The sequence below is a fragment of the Balaenoptera ricei genome, chromosome 11 (assembly GCF_028023285.1).
Source record: "Balaenoptera ricei isolate mBalRic1 chromosome 11, mBalRic1.hap2, whole genome shotgun sequence".
Classification (NCBI taxonomy): domain Eukaryota; kingdom Metazoa; phylum Chordata; class Mammalia; order Artiodactyla; family Balaenopteridae; genus Balaenoptera; species Balaenoptera ricei.
Window position 1 is genome coordinate 77,502,540 of NC_082649.1, and position 18,860 is coordinate 77,521,399.

The window sequence follows — 18,860 nt, forward strand, 5'->3', positions numbered from 1 at the left end:
TTTCCCTTTTGTTTTAACTTAACATGCCAGCAAAACAGCACAAAACTGTAGGAATTAAACCTAATCCATTATAGCTATGTTCTCTAAGGCATAAAGGAGGCAAGGGCTGAACCAAAACAAACTTATCAATCATGCAGTGCAGGGCCACTTGTATGATTAGCATAATTCTTTAAAAGAATGAAGACAGGTAGGCAGTTCTGCCATTAAATTATCCTGTTTAAGGAAAATGCAGACTTGGTAGGCATTTCTAAGTGGGACAGTCTAAGTTTCAATAGGGTGCTTCATTAAATGTGTGTGAGTGTGTGTGTGAGAGAGAGAGAGAGAGAAAGATGATAAAAAGAAGCTGCCCTTTAAAAATCCCCACACCATATACTTTTGTTAATTTAATTTGGAGTCAACTGTACCTTTAACAGTTCACTTCTGCTGCAATCACTGTTCCAGTTTAGTTTCACATATATTGTCATAGTTTCATTGAAACTCTTACCTCAATAAAAAGAAAAGATTCCCATTAGACCCACCTCAAAAGAATATCTTTGTGAGCCAACACACAGACACACAGACACACACACACACAGAGCCACATCAGAAGTGGGATGAAAGTGATCTTTAGGGATCTGGCAAAAGCATTTAAAAAAAAAAAATCTCAAAACACACCTAGGAAAGCCAAATTTACTTTCTTAACCAGCAAAGTGCTATCTCAAATATGTTAAGTAAGTAGGGAGTGTGAGTGTGCGTGTATACCAATAAGTACCTAGGGGTAAAAAAAAGAAACAAACAGAAGAAAAGGGGAAAAATCAATACAACACTTTAGAAAATGCCAAAAAGCTATGGAATATATCTGTATGTAAGTTCCACTCACTGCCCCTTAAAAAAGTCTTTTTTTCTGGAAAACGTTAGGCACACAAAACATGAAAGCTCAAGATATTGGTTGGCAAGGCTATGGAATGGGTAATGTTTTCCTAGAATAAAGGCTGCACTCCCTTTGCAGATAAATTTCAAATTTACTGTGCACAATTTGGAACGTGATATCTTACCGGAGTAAATTCACACCTAGGGAAGCCTAGGACCTAGCAAACTGGGTGATGCAAGAGCGTAGATGTCCAAATGAGGTAACCAACCAGATCCGGTAAGTACTTGACAATAATGTTTTTACTAGAAGTTCTTGGCCTGTGCCATTTTACCAGCAGTTCCTCTAGTATTGGGATACATTTAAATCTGTCATTTTAAATGCATTTACGCTTAATCTGTGTACACGAATTGCTGACCAAGCCAAGCGTGACATGTCATACTGATGATGTGTTAAGCCGAGGAAATTCAAAGTGCCACAGGCGAAACCTTAACCTTAGAAACATCTTAATCACATTTTTCCTGGAGAAGCTTATTAAGAGATACAGGTTTTCAGAACTTGACAAATTTTCTTTATCCTGTGCCAGGTCTGAGGTGAGCAACGTGTACTCTAAATTCACCTACTCCAAACTGTAAACTCATCTTCGGAAATTAGATGTTGACATTTAAGCATCTTATAAAAGTCAAAGCTTACTAGGACGGTTGAAAAGCTAAAAATCCTAAATGCCTACATTATGGGAAGGGACACTAAGACCAATATTGGTGAGTATATTTAAAATTAAATTAAGTTTATCTAGTTTTCTGGGTTATCATAGGCCAAGAATATACTCATTCTTTGGCATACAATGTATGTATTTTCAATCTCTGTTAAGAAATAGTCATCTATCTTTTCAAAGCATTGGTTATTATTTTCCACAAAAGCTTGGTTTTTCAACAGTATGATTTCATGTTTGTGGACTATGAAAGTATGGTTCTGAGAACATAAAAGAATATAATCGCTAAGGAAGGCAATGGATTTCTGTGTGGGCAAAAGTTTTAGACCTTTCTTTTAGCTGAATGACATGAGAGAGCCACTGAGCTCTAAGTTTCCATGACTGGCTGTAAAATGGAGATAGCATTCATTCATTCGTTTGATAAGTATTAAGAGAACATCTGCATTATTTCAGGTACAGAGCAGGGTGACCAAAAACACACTGATTCTGCCTTTAAGAAAATTTGCAACCTACTGCTTTTCATCTACTTCAACTCAGAGACAAAGAATGTTTATAAAATTTATTGAATTCTCAGAATAAAAGTACTCTATAGAGAACATTCAAAATTCAAAAGAGGACTCAAAAACAAATGCTAAAACATTTATCCAACTTATTCAGGCCTTATGAACCTAGTGACTAATATAATTTAAAATATCTTATTTTAGCCACACTATAGTTAGTTTGTAAAAAAAAAAAAAATTGATTTATTATAAAACCACAGTAAGTAGTACTATGCCAGCTGAGTACTCTTTTGTAAGCATTTACACACCTGTAATGTGTCTAGGCACTGTACTAATGGCAAGGGACATAAGGACACATTACAACCCTGTGACCTTGAGAAGCTTATGGTCCAGAAAGGAAAACTAATGCATTGCTGGTTACTCGACATCCATCCCCATCTTTCCCTCACTCCGTCTCTCTTACATAACTACCTCAGATTTAGTCCAGGTAATCCACTACCTCACCACCACCCCCCGACAGAGCCTAAGGCTTCCACTAAGCCAGTAGTAGGATATGTTTCCTACTACTGATGATAAATCCAACTGAATATTTAGTATATAATAAATACTGCATTCTCAAATTACTGAAGGGAAGATGGAGTTTGTAATGGCACTGTTGGGATAATTACATAGTCACATGAACAAAGATAAGACCAGATCCATTCGTTAGACTATAAACCAGGATAGATTCCAACTGGATTAAATATTTAACTATTAAAGGTGAAACTAAGCACTAGAATAAAACATTGATAAATTTCTCAATAACCTACGAATGAAGAATCCTAGGATTCCTAACCATGAATTAGTTAAACTATAGGAATCCTAACTATGATTTAAAATGCAGAGGCAATGAGGGAAAAGAGAGAAACTTGTGATTATATTAAACACTGTATGGAAAAGGTTCAAAAGAAGACTGGAAAAAGATATTTGTAACTTACACCAGAGACAAAAGTTCCCAATATATACAAGGCTTCAAAAATTAGAAAAAGAGGTCAACAATCAGAGTGAAAAATGAGTTAGAAATATGCAATGATCAGTCACAGGTAAATATATGCAAATGTAACTTAACCATATGAAAAGAAATTCTACTTTGCTTTTAAGAAGAGAAATGCAAATTAAAAGTATACTGAGATGACACTTCTTACCTATCAGATATGCAAATCTTTCAGTTTGACAACATAGTATGTTGGCCCAACTTGTGGAAATAGAAACTCTCATATAGTTCTGGTGTGAATGCCATGTGGCACTTACAAACCCTATGGAAGGAAATTTGTCAATACTGAGCAAAATTCCATAGGCATTTATCCTCTGGCAGAAATTCCACTTCTGGGAATCTATCCAAAAGACATACTGGCAAAGAAAAACAAAAGACATATGCACAAAGCTATTCACTGCAGTATTATTTATAATAAAAAAGACAGGAAACAATCAAAATTTCTATAAATAGGGGATGGGTTGAATAAAGTGTGATAAAACCACACAATGGAGTACTATGAAACTGTAAAAAAGAAATATCTCTAGAAAGTGCAATGGAGGGCTCTCCAGGGTATTTTGCTAAGGAAAAAACGTCAGAGAAAATCATACAGTGTATCCTAAACTTACCAAAGAAACAATGTAGCCCAAATGTGCGTGTATGTATGTATGTGTGTACATACATATGTGTATATGTACACATACACACACATATGTACAACCCTATCTATATCTATGTATTTGCTTATGTCTTAAAAGTAGAATAAGAAACTAATAAAAATCTGTGGGAGGAAGAGAGAGGATATAAGGAAGAGAAAGAAATTAGACTTCTTTGACTATACCTTGTTTTAGAGATTCAATTTTTGGAATCATGTAGTAAATTTTCTACATAATTACAAAATAAAACTAAATATAAAAAGGCAATCTCTATAAATCAGAAGTGAAATAAGACAAATAAACCTGATTTCTTATCTAGTTGGTGTCGTAAGCATTCACAGAGGGGCTATTCCAAGTGACTATTTAGTAACAAGGTAATTTGGAGAAAATGTCTTAAACTGTTCATAGTAATTACATTATTCATGGTAAAACCGGCATTGTTATTCTGAGACTTGTGCATGTACTGTGGATAAGTCAAAGCAATTATAACATTATCATTAAGAACTGAGGGGTTTTTGTTTTGTTCTGTTTGTTTGTTTGTTTTTGGTGTAGTTGAAAAGGCATTCTGATTAGAGAAACCCACGTTCCTAAAGACTATTCTACAAGTTGTCTTAGCTTCCTCCACAGACTTTTGTCTCTCACGTAATTGTCATGACATCCATCCTTGAGCTGTTGTTTATTTTTCACGTGATAAGGCCAACATGTGTGCACAAACATAAAAGTATATTTTTTATGTATATAGACACAGGCATACACTTATTTAGATCACACACTCTCATGCATTCATTACATTTTTGACTTGAGGAAACAGGTCTCTGGCTCAATTCTCCCAGGTTGAGGGTCAGAGTCTGCCCTTGCCCAGCATCAGACCTCACCTTCTTCCCACCAATTTGTCCTAAGCTGCTGGCTCCTTTCGGTCAACAGGCAGAAAACTCCTCCTCAAATGTATGCTGTCTTTCTAGCTTGAATTCATCAATGTGGATTTCAGAGCTACTAGTGGAAACCAATTTAAGGTATGAGTTGAATTTGAAACAAGCCCTGTCTCCAGCCACACTCTTATCTTCAAAAAAGGGGAACATGAAGCACTCCCAACATCAGGACACACAGCCCAGAAGCCATGTAATAGCCATTGGTAGGATGGGCCAATGGGAAACTAACGTGAAAACAATGTTTGGACCTTGTTTTAGATTTAAAAGGTTTAGCCTGTGTATATTATAGCAGACCTCTAATTATTAGAAGACAGACTCTCAAGACCTCAAGGATAATAGAGATTCAGATAGAAGACACCTCTTGAGACAAGACTGATATCTATTTCTAGGACAGTTTAGGACATTTTCTCCAAAAAACCTCTCTCTTTACCATAATAGATGTATAAGCAGAAATATTTCTGAAGCCAAAGTGTCCTTTAAAAAGTAAAAAAAAATCTAAAGAACTAGTAAGGAGAAAATCTTTTAAAAAGTAAAAGAAAAATCTAAAGAACTAGTAAGAAGAGAAGAAAAAAAAAACTATGTGCAAAGTAATTGTAATTATTTAGTTTGGAAAAATAAACATGGTCTGCAACATATATGAAAGGAAATAATACTGGGCAGGGAGCTAAAAAGGATCATACGAGAAAAGCCAGACTGAAATGGAAGATGTGCAAAGTTAGAATAGACTTAAGGAAAAAGAAAGTGGTGGAGCAATCCTGAGCACTAATGGTTTTCCAAGAGACAAGGAAATAGTGGCTGTCGGGCAACACTTCCACCAACCTGAAAGCAAAACAGAAGAGAAGAATCTTCCTCTCTCTGTAAGTACGTAGCACTTTATGATGTACCAGCTTAATGTTCTTCAGAGGTTTCTTGTGTTTATTATTCAAGACTCCTTGGTTGCAGATGGCAAGAATGCGAATCAAACTCTCTTCAGCTAGAAAGAGACTTCATTGGCTTATATAACTAGGCATTCTAAAGATAAACAGAACGTCAGGCAAATCTGGATCAAGGGAAATACCCTTCCTTATTCGCTCTCCCCCATCTCTCCTTTCTATCTCCAAATTCTGTTTGTCTCTGATTATCTTGGGTTTTTGACCTCATACTCCTGTTCTGCAAGTGGGCTCTGAAACCCCAAATCCACAGATTTCTACAAGACTTCTTTCTTCATTTATCAAATCTCATGGAAGGTTCTGATTGGCCCTGCTTAGAAAATGCAACAGCTCCCCACATCAATCATTAAGGGTATATGCCTGTGATAGCAAAATTGTCCAGGCCCAAGTCAAGTGCCCACCTCATGCAAACAGGACACTGTGCTTGCCAATTCCATCGGAAGCCCATAGGATGGGGAAGGCGCAGTTTTCCAATAGATCCCAACAAAAGATGTCTCTCACTATCCTTTCAGTAAGATTATTAGCCCTCTGGGGACACGGTTATCTCAAACTTTTTTGGCCTTTTCTACATTTTCCTACAACACTTCTCTAATACATGCCTTGCGAGGAAGCAGACATATCCCAGAATTTTCACTGTAGGCATCCTCAAGGAATAATTCCTACTGACTGCAAACCTATCCCTTCAAGATTCCGTTAATTGACTGCGATCACCTAACTAGCAGATGAAAACGGCTCAGAGTACCAGGAGCACCAGGGAGACAAGGACATCAATTTGAAAACACCATCATTAGAAAGCAGGTCTATCCACATTCCCTATCATTAAGTTATGGATTGAAAGCACTTAAAATACAATCAAAGATTTTTAGAGATGAAAAATTGGATTGTTCACATAATCCAGGGATCTTGTCACTGTGGTGTGTGGAACACGGGGGTTGTGCAGCATCATTTCCTGGAGTGAGAAGTTCTGAGGGTGCTCATGGGTAGGGAAACGAGGAAGAGACTAAGCAGAGAAGCTTCCAGGCCCTATCCTCACTACAGACAGAAGGTCAAAGATTATATCTCTATCTCTGCCTTATTTGACAGGTTCACATTAACTTTTGTTTGAAAAAGGATTTTACTGCCAAATCACAAAAAAGAGAGAGAGAGAGAGAGAGAGAAACTATACAACCAACCAAAAAACTGCAGTTTTAGTCTAATCACTTCATTTTACCAAAAAGGAAACAGCTCCTAAATTATAGACCTGGATTCAATTTGGGAACATTCAAATCTCACTCCAGCACTGTTTATTTCACCAGGCTGCCTTTCCTAACTTGATTTTGCAAAGATTTTTTTTTTCTTTAAAGCATAGTATTCTATTCTTGAGTCCTTAAACTACATATAAATATGTGAATTATATAAAATTCTTATCAGAATTTTAGAATTCTGCTTGAACCCTCAAAGCTCCTAAAGACAACATCAGTGTCAAATATGGACATAAGAAGCAAGAAGTATCTACCTACCCATCTAATGAAGTATTGATGAATCTACCTATTAAATGCTTACAAAAGGCCATTTAATTAAAGTGAATAGTTCTAGCAATCACCTTGGTTTACAACATTTAGAATCAGGAGTAAATAATATTTAAAGATCATTCCACCATACTTCTCTTCCATCTGCATACACATCATATGCACAATGCTTGGACTCGGTAATGCAAAATTCCAATAATCTTTAAGAGAACATTTAAAGACTTTACAATTGAAAAGAAAAATTTTTGGAGTACTTTTGAATCTATTTTCTAAAACTAAATGACTTTTTAAAGGCTTAATTACCATGGTAAATAAATACATACATTGGTACATGAATCATAATAAAATGAACACATGTGTGGTCCACAGTAATTGAAGAGATGTCAGAGCCAAGACTATATTTCAGAATGCCAGCTGAAAGCTTTGACCAGGAAGGGAAGAAATATTGGCCCATTGCCCAAGAAATCACCTGCTATATTGGCTTTTAATTCATTTAAAAAACAAGAGAATTTGTACATAAACTGTGGACAACTTTAAGAAGGTTTGGGGGTAACCTGAGCAGATAGTCCTAAAGAACCTCTCCAGGACAGCTACATGCAATTCTTTGTAAGAGTCAAATCTGTTTGTTCGTTAATCCTATTATTCAGAGATTAATATCAAATACTAATACACCTAACAGTTAAAACTAAAATGCCAGTTCAATGAAAAGCTAAAACCCTGAAGACCTATTGCATTTTCCACATGTCTAAAGTTCTTTTAAATAGTGTTAGGTCAGGTTCTATTTTCTCACTGGGTGTAAGATACAGCATTGCAATGTCCCAAATGTAGTACAGTCATAAGCAAAAACTTTCACAAACCATTTATAAAACTACTCAATGTACTGCCTGTCTATCTAGAACTAGGCTGAAATACACTGATCAGAGCACGTTTGCAACCTATTAATCCTACGGCTTGTACTTCAACAAGGCTGGTTGGACAGATAATCCAGACACATGCAGGGTTCCGTAGCACAAAGCATTTTTGAATGTCTTAGGCTATTACCTAAGCCAAAAGCAAAATTGATTTTTCCAGACATGTTCCAGTGTCTGCTCACCCTTTTCTGCTACCAACTGTCATCTCACTCCCCTGATAAAACTCTTGACATATTCTGCAGTATCCTCTACTCCTTTCCCATTCCAAACAGCTGTCTTCCCTTCCTGGCAGGAGCTCCCCAACATCTGGACGCTCAGGATGGCTACTGTTGTGATGGACAGATTCCATTTTATCCAAATACCCAGCTCTGAGAATACAAAATCAGCCTAAAGAGGGAGGAGTGCAAAAGCTTCACCTGCTAAACAAATACTAGTTCAAGTAATTGCTGTATCGAAGCCATAGAATTTAGAACAATTTCTTTTAAACCACAGTTTTGTGACACCTGTAATATGGTAGAGAATATAAAATGCCATAATTCTGAGAGGATAAATGATGACATGCTTCCTAAGTTGCTACCCAGGTGGTGATAACAAATCCAAACTCCTAACTCAAACACAGAATTTCTGCTTCATGGTCTAATTTGATGTTTTGTTTTGTTTTCTTCCCCCACTAGATATAAGAACAAAAACATGTGTGTTAGATGAAAATGGATGAGTTGAAGAAAAATAAATCACCTTCCTTCAGTTCACTGCCCCTATCCAATCAATCACCAGTTCCACCCTATACAACTTCCTAAATATGTATCGTCTCTTGCATATTCTGCTACAATAGTTTTTGTAACTGTTTTCCTATAGCCATTCTTCCCAACACTAAAACCTATTCTCTATAAACAGCTACAGTGCTATTTTTTAAAAGTGCAAATTGGGTCATGTCATCCTCACTATTCCCTTCCTAAATCCCATTGATGGCTCCTCTTCCTCGTAGGGTTAAACCTACACTAGTCCACACGGACCCCAAAAACCCTTGCATGACCCTGGCCCCAGCTTCTCTCTCCAGCCTCACCTTGAGCCTCTAGTCCTCTCATTCAACGTATCCAACAGTGGCCTGTCCTCCATCATCCAAATACATCAAAATCCTCCCATGTTTAAGGTCTTCCTATGCTCTGTTCTCTTTGCCTGGCTCCCTCCTGCTCCTGTTCAGATCTTGATTTATGTGTCACTTCCTAAGAAAATTACTCTTCAGTCCATTGAAATATGTTAGGTATCCTTTTATATCTCTCATGGGATCATGTAATCTTTCTTTGTGGCAGATTTTACAACTGTAGTTAATTAACATATTAAATCAAACATTAAAGAGATTTGCAAAACTATAAAACAATGCCATTCTCATATTTTTTTCAAAAAGAGGTTTTTTAAAGTTATATTAATGTATAATGGATTTATTACTGTTATTTTAAATGAATTAATAGCTTAAACATTTCTTGGTTTTAATTTCTATTACAGTAAATATCAACAGATACAACCATATAAACAAAAGTTCCCTTGGGTCTTTGATAATTTTTAAAAGTATAAAGGGTCCTGAGACCAAAATGCTTAAGAACCACTACATAGGAAATTATTTTATGGTTTAAGAAAGAACGAGATAGTGTATTATAAGTAATATTAAATCTTTTAGAAAGTTATTTTAAATTTTACTTAAACACACTTTATGTGAGAAAGAATGTTTTCATGTAATATTGCTAACTTGGAAAAAAATGTTCTAGTCTTATATACTGTTAAGTAAATTATAACAGGATTGGTTAGGCTGGGTCATTAGTAATGTGTTCATTACAACAGAGTTCAGAAGAAAATTCAATTTCCCATGACAAGCAGAGTTTATAGCTTTAAGTGAACAATTTTCTCCTTTAAAACCATTTTAACAAATGTCACCTTTAATAACAAATACATAACCTCAAACTTTTGAGGCAAAGATGCTTGAAAATCACAATTAAGACAAACCCTTTGATTTATTTTGATCTATTTAAGAACAGAAAAGTTCTTAACAGAAGAAACAATTTTTCGATGACAAAATACAAAGTATGTGTTCAGTAGTAATGGCAATAATCATTACCACAAAAACAACACTCTCACATGTAGCACTGTTTTAAGAGCTTCACAATTTTTACTTACTAAATCTTCCCTACAACCTTAGATACTATTATTATCAGCCCTAGTACATGGACCTTGCCCCAGGTCCCACGGTTAAGTGAGAACAAGAATTGGGATTTGAATCTTAACGTTATGCTAATGAGAATGTGTATACGTAAACTAATCTCCTTTCTTGCCCTGCTTACAAACAAAGGTAAGAGCTAACACCATCAAGGCTTTATTGCTTTATTTTCTCCAAATACTCATTCCAACAGCTGCTTCAAAGACTCTCCTGAAGCACCACTGTAGCTAGCAATCTCTGATTTTACTATAATTTTAACCAACGCTGAATGAAATGACTTGGAGCTTAGTTTCTTTACTAAGGTCTATCTACCCACTTATCTGTGCCCCCCACGCCCCGCCCACGCACAAACTTTTTAATTTTCCCATTACATCTGGTTTTCTCTTTTTAGGTTTTCATGGCTGCTGAAGATTTTTCTGGCAATGATGGGTTTCTGCCTATTCATGATCCTTTTGGCAGACATTCAATCATCAAATACTAATGTTTCTCAGTCTTCCGACTATAAGAAAGCTAATATGTTGAAATCTTTTCTTCCTTAATGGTCCTATTTTTCATTCAATATCTATTTCACGAGTTTGTGTAGCAGATACCGTAAATAACCAGAGTATGGAGTCCCCAGTAATTGAAAGAAAATTCTATCCAAGGTTAATGTATTTATGTTAAACAGAAGGCAGTTTGTAGTCCTGAAATGAACTGAGTTATTTCTCCTGACATCTTCCTGATTAAAACAGTAAACTCTGTATAGAGTAAGGAACCTTGAAAGTGGTCAGAATTTTAGGGGAAATACTTCTTAAAATATATAACCAGATAGAGGGCTTCCAGATCACGTGACAGAATATTTTCATTTTCTCTGTTGAAATGTCAGTGTAAGTGATACCCCCATGTCCCTTAGTGAATCTCCAAAAAACAAACTATGCTTTCTCCTTGGAGGTTATTTTTTCCCCAATCACTCCATTTCTTTTCTTTTTTTTTTCATTTTTATTTTATATTGGAGTATATAGTTGATTAACAGTGATGTGTTAGTTACAGGTATACAGCAATGTGATTCATTTATACCCATACAAATATCCATTCTTTTTCAAATTCTTTTCCCATTTAGGTTAATACAGAATATTGAGCTGAGCTTGTCCTCACCCAGAGGCTAATGAAACAGAGATTTCAGGGTCCCTTGCTTTAAGGTCCCCTCCAAGACCCTGTATCTAATTGTATGGTTTTAATTTTGTATGCTTTATGCTAAGGAGGGCTCTAAAAATTGCATAATCTCCAGATCCTACCAAACCTCAATCTGCCTTATATAAGTTCTAAATATTTCAGTGAACTTACTGTTACTGAATTTATCTACTCATACTTTAGTTTCCCAGTACCTGCACCTAGGGAAAATCCTTTGGTGTGACTCATGGACATCAGGTTCCTTGGCTACAAAAGCTTATTTCAACAAGAAAGTGGCAAAGAATTACAAGTCAGGATAGGTGGTATAAACATGAATTTTAGACCTGAATGTCTAGCAATAGGTGATTAGATTAAAAATAAGGTAAATCGTATCAGAGACAACGTGGATGCTTCTGGCCCTAATTGGGCCCGCATAATTTTAAAACATAAGTTAAAAATTGGGGGATTTCACATAAAATGCAAATGTCAAGCTTCTTTCAAAAAACTAGAAGGTCTGACAAAACTGGGCAAAAATATGCTTTGGCCTGAACATGTTTCCTACCCACTACTCTTCACTAATTTACACTGCCTGGCTCTCCCCTTGTAAGCATTTGTATATGCCACTCTCAAATTATATGAATAATGTCCAAGAGATATCATTAAAAAAATTGACAATACAGCAGTCATAGTATACTTCCACTTTCATTTAAAATGACATATAAAATAAATTTTAAGACAAATGCAAACAATACATAATTGTTTATTATGGTATGCAATTTTTTTTTAACTTTCAGGGGGAAAAGAAAAAATACAATTTTTTGATCCATTAGATTTTTTTTTTAATAATAAAAAAACCATTTCCCACCACATTTAAGTACAACTTCAGTAGCAAATGCTATGTTGATGGTTTGGCCAAAAGGAGGACAAGGCAATAGTACCTGCTCAAATCCAGGGACTGGGGCACCAAAAATTTATTTTCCAGGCCAGAGCACAGACGGAGGAAGCATGGATTAAGCATTTAGAGCTGGCACTTTCTTCACAGCAGTATGAGAAAAGAAAAACCACAGTAGATGCCATCCTTTCTGGATCCCAAATAACATCCAATTAACCAATACCACTAGAGCAACTTGTGTGGACTGTTTTAATATATATTCACAGCATGTGTCATTATGGCTCCTGGCTGCTATTAAAAGAGTGGGCTGGCAACATGAATTAACAGTAAGACGTGGTATATTATGGCTCCATAATGCCTAAAGAATTTAGCCAATGTCCTTATTATACTTAATGTACCCTCACAGCTCCTGAGAATCATGTAACTGTGAATTCAACTGGTCCCAAATGCTAAATGGAAAACAAAATATCTTGTAAAAGTATCTTTGAGTAACCGCTCCATCGAGCTTCCTTTCTCATCCACTAACTTAATACATGTTATGATCAACAGATTGTTCTGTTTTCTGAACCTTTTTTGTTTTGTTTTGGGCAAAGAGAACTCTTCAGAGTACGTAGTCCAAGATTCTGGGTGGGAGAAAAACAAGTGCACCAGGAGAACAGCGGTTCAGTATAAAAGGAAACCCAGAACACTGCCCCCCGTTATCACCGGCCTGGGTCGCCTAACAGGCATACACGCCCCCCCTGGCTCCCCTACAGTCCACTCTCCTTCCAACAGCCACAGTCATCTATGAGAGTGTCAGGTAAGATCATATCACTGCTCAGCTTAAGATTCTCCACGGGCTTCGATGCGCACTTAGAATAAAATGCAAACTTCTGCGCACTGCCTACAAGGCTCCTTCGTGATCTGGCCACGTACTTACTTCTGCAACTTCTTTTAGTACCATTCTTATTACTAAAACATGGCCAATCCCTGTTATTCCAAACTCTTGATATTTGATGCTCGCTCAGCCTGGAATACCCTTCCCGTAGACTTTTTTTTTTTTTTAATGGGTGGTCCCTTCTCTTCCTTCAGATATTAACTCAAAGTCACCTCTTCAAAGATTCTCCTATCTAGAGTAGAGCATCCATTTTCCCATTCCCAATCACATTGCCCTAGTTAAGGTTTTTCATTGCACTTGGTATGTGAAATGACTTTCTTTTCTATGAGTTTTCTTACTGATTATCTTTACACAAACCCATGCACACACAGTCACACACACAGAGAAATTTACACTCCATCAGGACAGAGGCCTTGTCTATCTTGCCTATTACTGTCTTCCCGGCACCCAGAGCAGAATCCAGTAGGCAGTAAGTGCTCAAAAAACAAAATCTGGCATGAAAAAAAATGAACCTGCTAGTTTAGCAGTTACACTCAGAGGATAATCAAGGGAGCGAAAACTGAGATTACATGTGACTCAACTGGTTGAAGTTTCATCTAACATGAGAAACAATATCTTCTTTCTGTGAAAACAGTCCTGGTCCCTCTTACTAGGGTGGGCAAAACACAAGCCCTAGAAAAGAAAATTTATTCCTCCACAGTCCCTTGCATGTTCCCCAAACTTCAATCATTCACTTTCCCTCCTGTACAGTTTGTGCCATTTCTCAGTACCACGTGTACCAATTATTTACTCAGTTTTTTTTCCACACAACATTTTTTACTCAAGCCTCGATACTAATCAACAAAATTTGTAAAATAATGGATTTTCTGGGGACTATATATATATATATATTTCCAAATCACATTGCAAGTAACCTTTGGCTATTAAAACACATACACATTCATGTTCATATATATTTTTTCATCTAAAAGGATCTCTTCCCACACTCGAGGAAACAGTTCATTACAAATGAAGGGAGACACTCTTCCCGGGGTTCAAGCTCCCCTCAGGCGGGCAGAACACAGCAGAGTTCCATGGGGAGAGCTGATGTTTACTAAGCACTAGCTCTATGGCAGGCCCTGTGCAAGCTCTTTATTAAAATACCCGATTTGAGGAGGTACTCATATTATTTGTTTTGCAGGGGAGGACTAGGTATGAAGAGCTTAAATGTTTGCTCAAGGTCACTGCTATGGATGGAATGTCTGCATCCCCCCAAATCCATATGTTGACGCCTTAATCCCGATGGTATTTGGAAGTGGGGCTATGAGGAGGTAATCAGAGTTAGATTAGGTCATGGAGCTGGTGCCCTCATGATGGGATTCATGTTCTCATCACAAGAAGAGAAGACAGGAGTGCTCACTCTCTGCCATGTGAGGACACAGCAAGAAGGTGGCTGTCTGCAAACCAGGAAGAGAGGTCTCACCAGAAGGTGACCATGCTGGTACCCTGATCTTAGGATGCCCAGCCTCCAGAATTGTGAGAAATAAATGTCTGTCACTTAAGCCACCCAGGCCATAGTATTTTATTATAGCAGCCCAAGCTAAGACAGTCACACAGCTAGGAAACAGCAGAAGTAGGGCTCAGATACAAGTGTGTCACGCACCAGAGTCTGTTCTCTTAACCCTGTATTATACAGCATCTATGCAGTGCATAATCAATCTGTGCTTTGTTTCATAATAAAAACACTTCTTTCCTGAGGTACTAACAGGAGAGTTTTTATTTACTAATATAAAAGCTGCACCACACAGTTGACTTCCCTTCACGACTCCTAAGCAACAAGCTTGTTGAGAGTCTACAAGCTCAGCCCTCTTTTCACTATTCAATGATTTTAAGTGTCGCTAATCTAATCACTGTCTTTCATACTATGAGACTTTTCTTTTCATAATTACAGGCTGCCAGGGGCTTCTTCCAAAGCCCCCTGCTAAGTCTCCACCCCAGATACAGGTGTAAATTGCTTTCTTAGCACCACTGGGAATTCTCTGAGAAATGACTGAAACTTTGGATCTCACTACCTAGGAGAGACCTCTGGTTTCTCTCTCCCTCAGCAGCCCTCAGTGGAAGTCACAGCGCCCCCAGCTGACCAGGCCTGCCCCTGAGTCTCGTCACTCTCAAAGTCCAGTGAGGTCACAGTTCTGTACCTGTGTTTTGTCACTTTTCCTGATGCTTGCATGGCTGTCAAAACAACATGTTAAGCTTGGTAGCTTTTAAATCAACTTGTAGAAGTAAGTCTTCGTGTCCTATGTAAAGTTTTAACTCTACAAAATAAAAAATTAACAATAACAGCTCACCTTTACAGAGCTCCTATTAAGCACCATGCTAAGGAATTTAACATACTGATTCCTCCAAAAAAAAAAAATCCATGTGAAGTAGCTATTTTTTTCTCATTTTATCCCCGTCTTATAGAAAAGTGAGGTCTATACAGGTTGTTTAACTTGCCCAAAATCAAGTTGAAAGGAGAATCCAAGCTTCCTATTCTGAAGATCCACTACATATGTTCTGTCAGTATATATACACTGGTCAAGGTAAAACTGTCCTGAGCTGATCCTTACACAAAACTATGACAAACAACAAGGAGTAGACCAATTTTTCTGTAAATGCAGAGGTTAATTAACCTAAGTATTGAAGAAAATTTGTTTTTTAATAAAGAGTGTGCTTCCTTTTCCTTCAAGACCTATAATCTGCTCTTGTAGGTGTCTTCACTGATTTTTCAAGGATCTTCTGAAGGTTCCCTTCATGAAGTCTCTCCTTGTATTTATGTTCCTACTAGATTATAATCAGGGTAACCATGAAGTTCCAGTTTACCCATGTTCTGGCAAACTTCCTCTTTTGGAAGGCAAACTGTATGGCTTCCCTAACCATACTCTCCATGAGGGCAGGCTGGGCCTTCTCTTTATATCTGTCACCAGGATTTTCAGATTTCAAATCAATACAGGAGTACTGCTTGTTAAATTGTCCTCTTCCACAACTAGGTATAATTTCTCCATTATTGGATCTTTCACTGCACTTTGCTTCTGTCCCCCTTCCAGGAATGATCACATACTGACTTTTTAATAGTTCATAGACTACACTCTGTTCCGCTACGGTAGCCCTAGGTCCCTACTCATCTTTTATCCCCTGGGCACCTGGTAAGATGCTTTATCCAGGGATGTGGTTAACTACATACTGACAAACTAAACTGGATATTCTTACAATGTCCCACCTTAGTTCACTCTTCCACGCAAACACTTACTGAGGACTTACACCAGATCCTAGGAAAACAAGAGAGACAGGTATGTGTCTCCTCTGAAGTGATCTACAATCTAAAGGAGCAACTGCCAATGGAACGGAAAATGAGAGAGCTGATAACTGATGCAAAGAATATTGGCAGAAATCAGACAGAATGCCTGTCTTTGCCTAAGGAGTGGGAGAAAGTTCAAAAAGAAGGCTCAAAGACCAGGAGGTATGGTCCAGATAGAAATGTCCTGAGGACTGGGGGTGCTGGGACGGAGTTGGAGAGGTGCTCCCAGGCAGAGAGAAAAGAAAGGGCAGACACAAGAAAGCATGCAGCCTGGTGTTCGTATGTCACACGGCACTCAATGGTTGGAGTTTAATATCCCAAGGGAGATAAGCAGAAGTAGTAGACAGGCTTACCTCCCAAAAGTCTGCTCTGTTAATACTATAGAAATAATTAATAAGCATTTAATGCAAAATGTGTCCTTTTTTTTTTTTCAACATCAGAATTCAGTAGTAGCTTTTAATTTATTTATTTTTATTGGAGTATAGTTGCTTTACACTGCTGTGTCAGTTTCCGCTGTATAGCAAAGTGAATCAGCCATATGTATAAATATATCCCCCCTTTTTTGGATTTCCTTCCCATTTTGGTCACCAGAGAACACCGAGTAGAGTTCGCTGGGCTATACAGTAGCTTCTCATTAGTTATCTATTTTATACATAGTAGTATATATATGTCAATCCCAATCTCCCAATTCAAAACATATGGAATGATTCACGAATTCGTCATCCTTGTGCAGGGGCTATGCTAATCTTCTCTGTATCATTCCAATTTTAGTATATGTGCTGCTGAAGTGAGCACAACATTTGTCCTCTTTTAAGACAGTGATTTGGGGATCGACAAAACTGAGCTGTAACTTGAAACAATGGTAGGATGGGGGAGGGGACAGATTACCTATAAACAGCATATTCTGGGCTAAGACCAACTAAAACCTTCTTCTTCTTTGTATTTCCATTAACAGGACTGGTAGAGGACAAAGCCCTGCTTAGGAATTCAGTCATGTTAAAGGAAAAATGGTCATTTCAACATTTCTGTGAGTCTGCCTTGCTGAAGGGACCCAGGGTGGCTGGATCCTCTGTTTGTAAAACATAATATTGGGCTTCCCTGGTGGCGCGGTGGTTAACAATCCGCCTGCAAGTGCAGGGCACACAGGTTCGAGCCCTGGTCTGGGAAGATCCCACATGCCTTGGAGCAACTAAGCCCATGCGCCACAACTACTGAACCTGCGCTCTAGAGTCCACGAGCCACAACTACTGAAGCCCACGCACCTAGAGTCCATGCTCCGCAACAAGAGAAGCCACTGCAATAAGAAGCCCGCGCACTGCAACGAAGAATAGCCCCGGCTCACCGCAACTAGGGAAAGATCCTGCGTGCGGTAACTAAGACCCAGCACAGCCAAATAAATAAATAAATAAATATTAAGGATAAGTAAATAAATAAACTAGCAGTTAGGAGGATGAGAAAATGTACAAGAGCTCAGAGATACGTAGCATATCAAAATTCTTCCCATTCGTGTGAAGGAAGTAAGCCAAAATAAGCTTTCTTCTCGGACTAAACCACACAACACAACACACATTAAAAAGATGGGTTGGAGCAATAAGCTGCAACCATCCATGATTCAGTGGAATCCCCAAACACTCCCCACCAGTTTCACAGAACTTCACTGGCACCAGAAAATGACATTTACTGAGATTCTTAATAAAAATGAACATATTTGGCTGTTTCATATGTTATTGGGTTTTTTGGCATATGTTTCAGAACTCAAATACCTTAACTCTGCTTGTGAGTGACACAGGGTTCCCCAGAGGACCACTCTCCTACTCCTGGAAATAATATTTTCATTACCCAAGTCCGGGTAAGTAAGGAAATGAAAGTTTCCTGACTCTTGCCAGGGAGATAGCTTAATTCAAGTGTGTTATGTTTTCATTATTTGTATTTTCTCTTGAAATGTGAGGGCTGTCTGCAAGTCTTGTGGCATATGTTTTTTACCTGCCTCTGTTCAGTGATTTCCTGGAATAAGGAAGAATATGGCTTAACTAAACAACTCTTGGGGTCCTGCTTTAATATATACAGCATTTATCCCCAATTAGGTTAACTATGGATCACTGTTCAAAAATATTCTTACAAGACCCTTGCATAAAACAAGTATTACATAGCAACTAGTTCTGGTCTCTGTGCTTAAGTTATCTCATCTTCACATGAAGGGACTTGATGCCCAACATGGTTTCCAACTCCAAGAGTCTATGGAATGAGGAGGAGGGGAGGGAGAGGGATGGACTGGGAGTTTGGGGTTAGTAGATGCAAACTATTACGTTTAGAATGGATAAACAACAAGGTCCTACTGTATAGCACAGGGAACTATATCCAATCTCCTGGGATAAACCATAATGGAAAAGAATGTAAAAAAAAAAGAATGTCT

At 37.7% G+C, this 18,860-nt stretch overlaps 1 protein-coding gene and 1 non-coding gene across 25 annotated transcripts in view; both read right to left on the minus strand.

Annotated features, from left to right (window-relative positions):
• The window catches only part of FHIT (fragile histidine triad diadenosine triphosphatase), a 1,501,610-nt gene that overhangs the window by 479,305 nt on the left and 1,003,445 nt on the right, over positions 1-18,860 (minus strand). The gene's annotated exons all lie outside the window — the stretch shown is intronic.
• Positions 17,140-17,242, minus strand: LOC132375540 (U6 spliceosomal RNA). Its single transcript, XR_009506084.1, has one exon. It is a non-coding gene; the product is annotated as a U6 spliceosomal RNA (small nuclear RNA).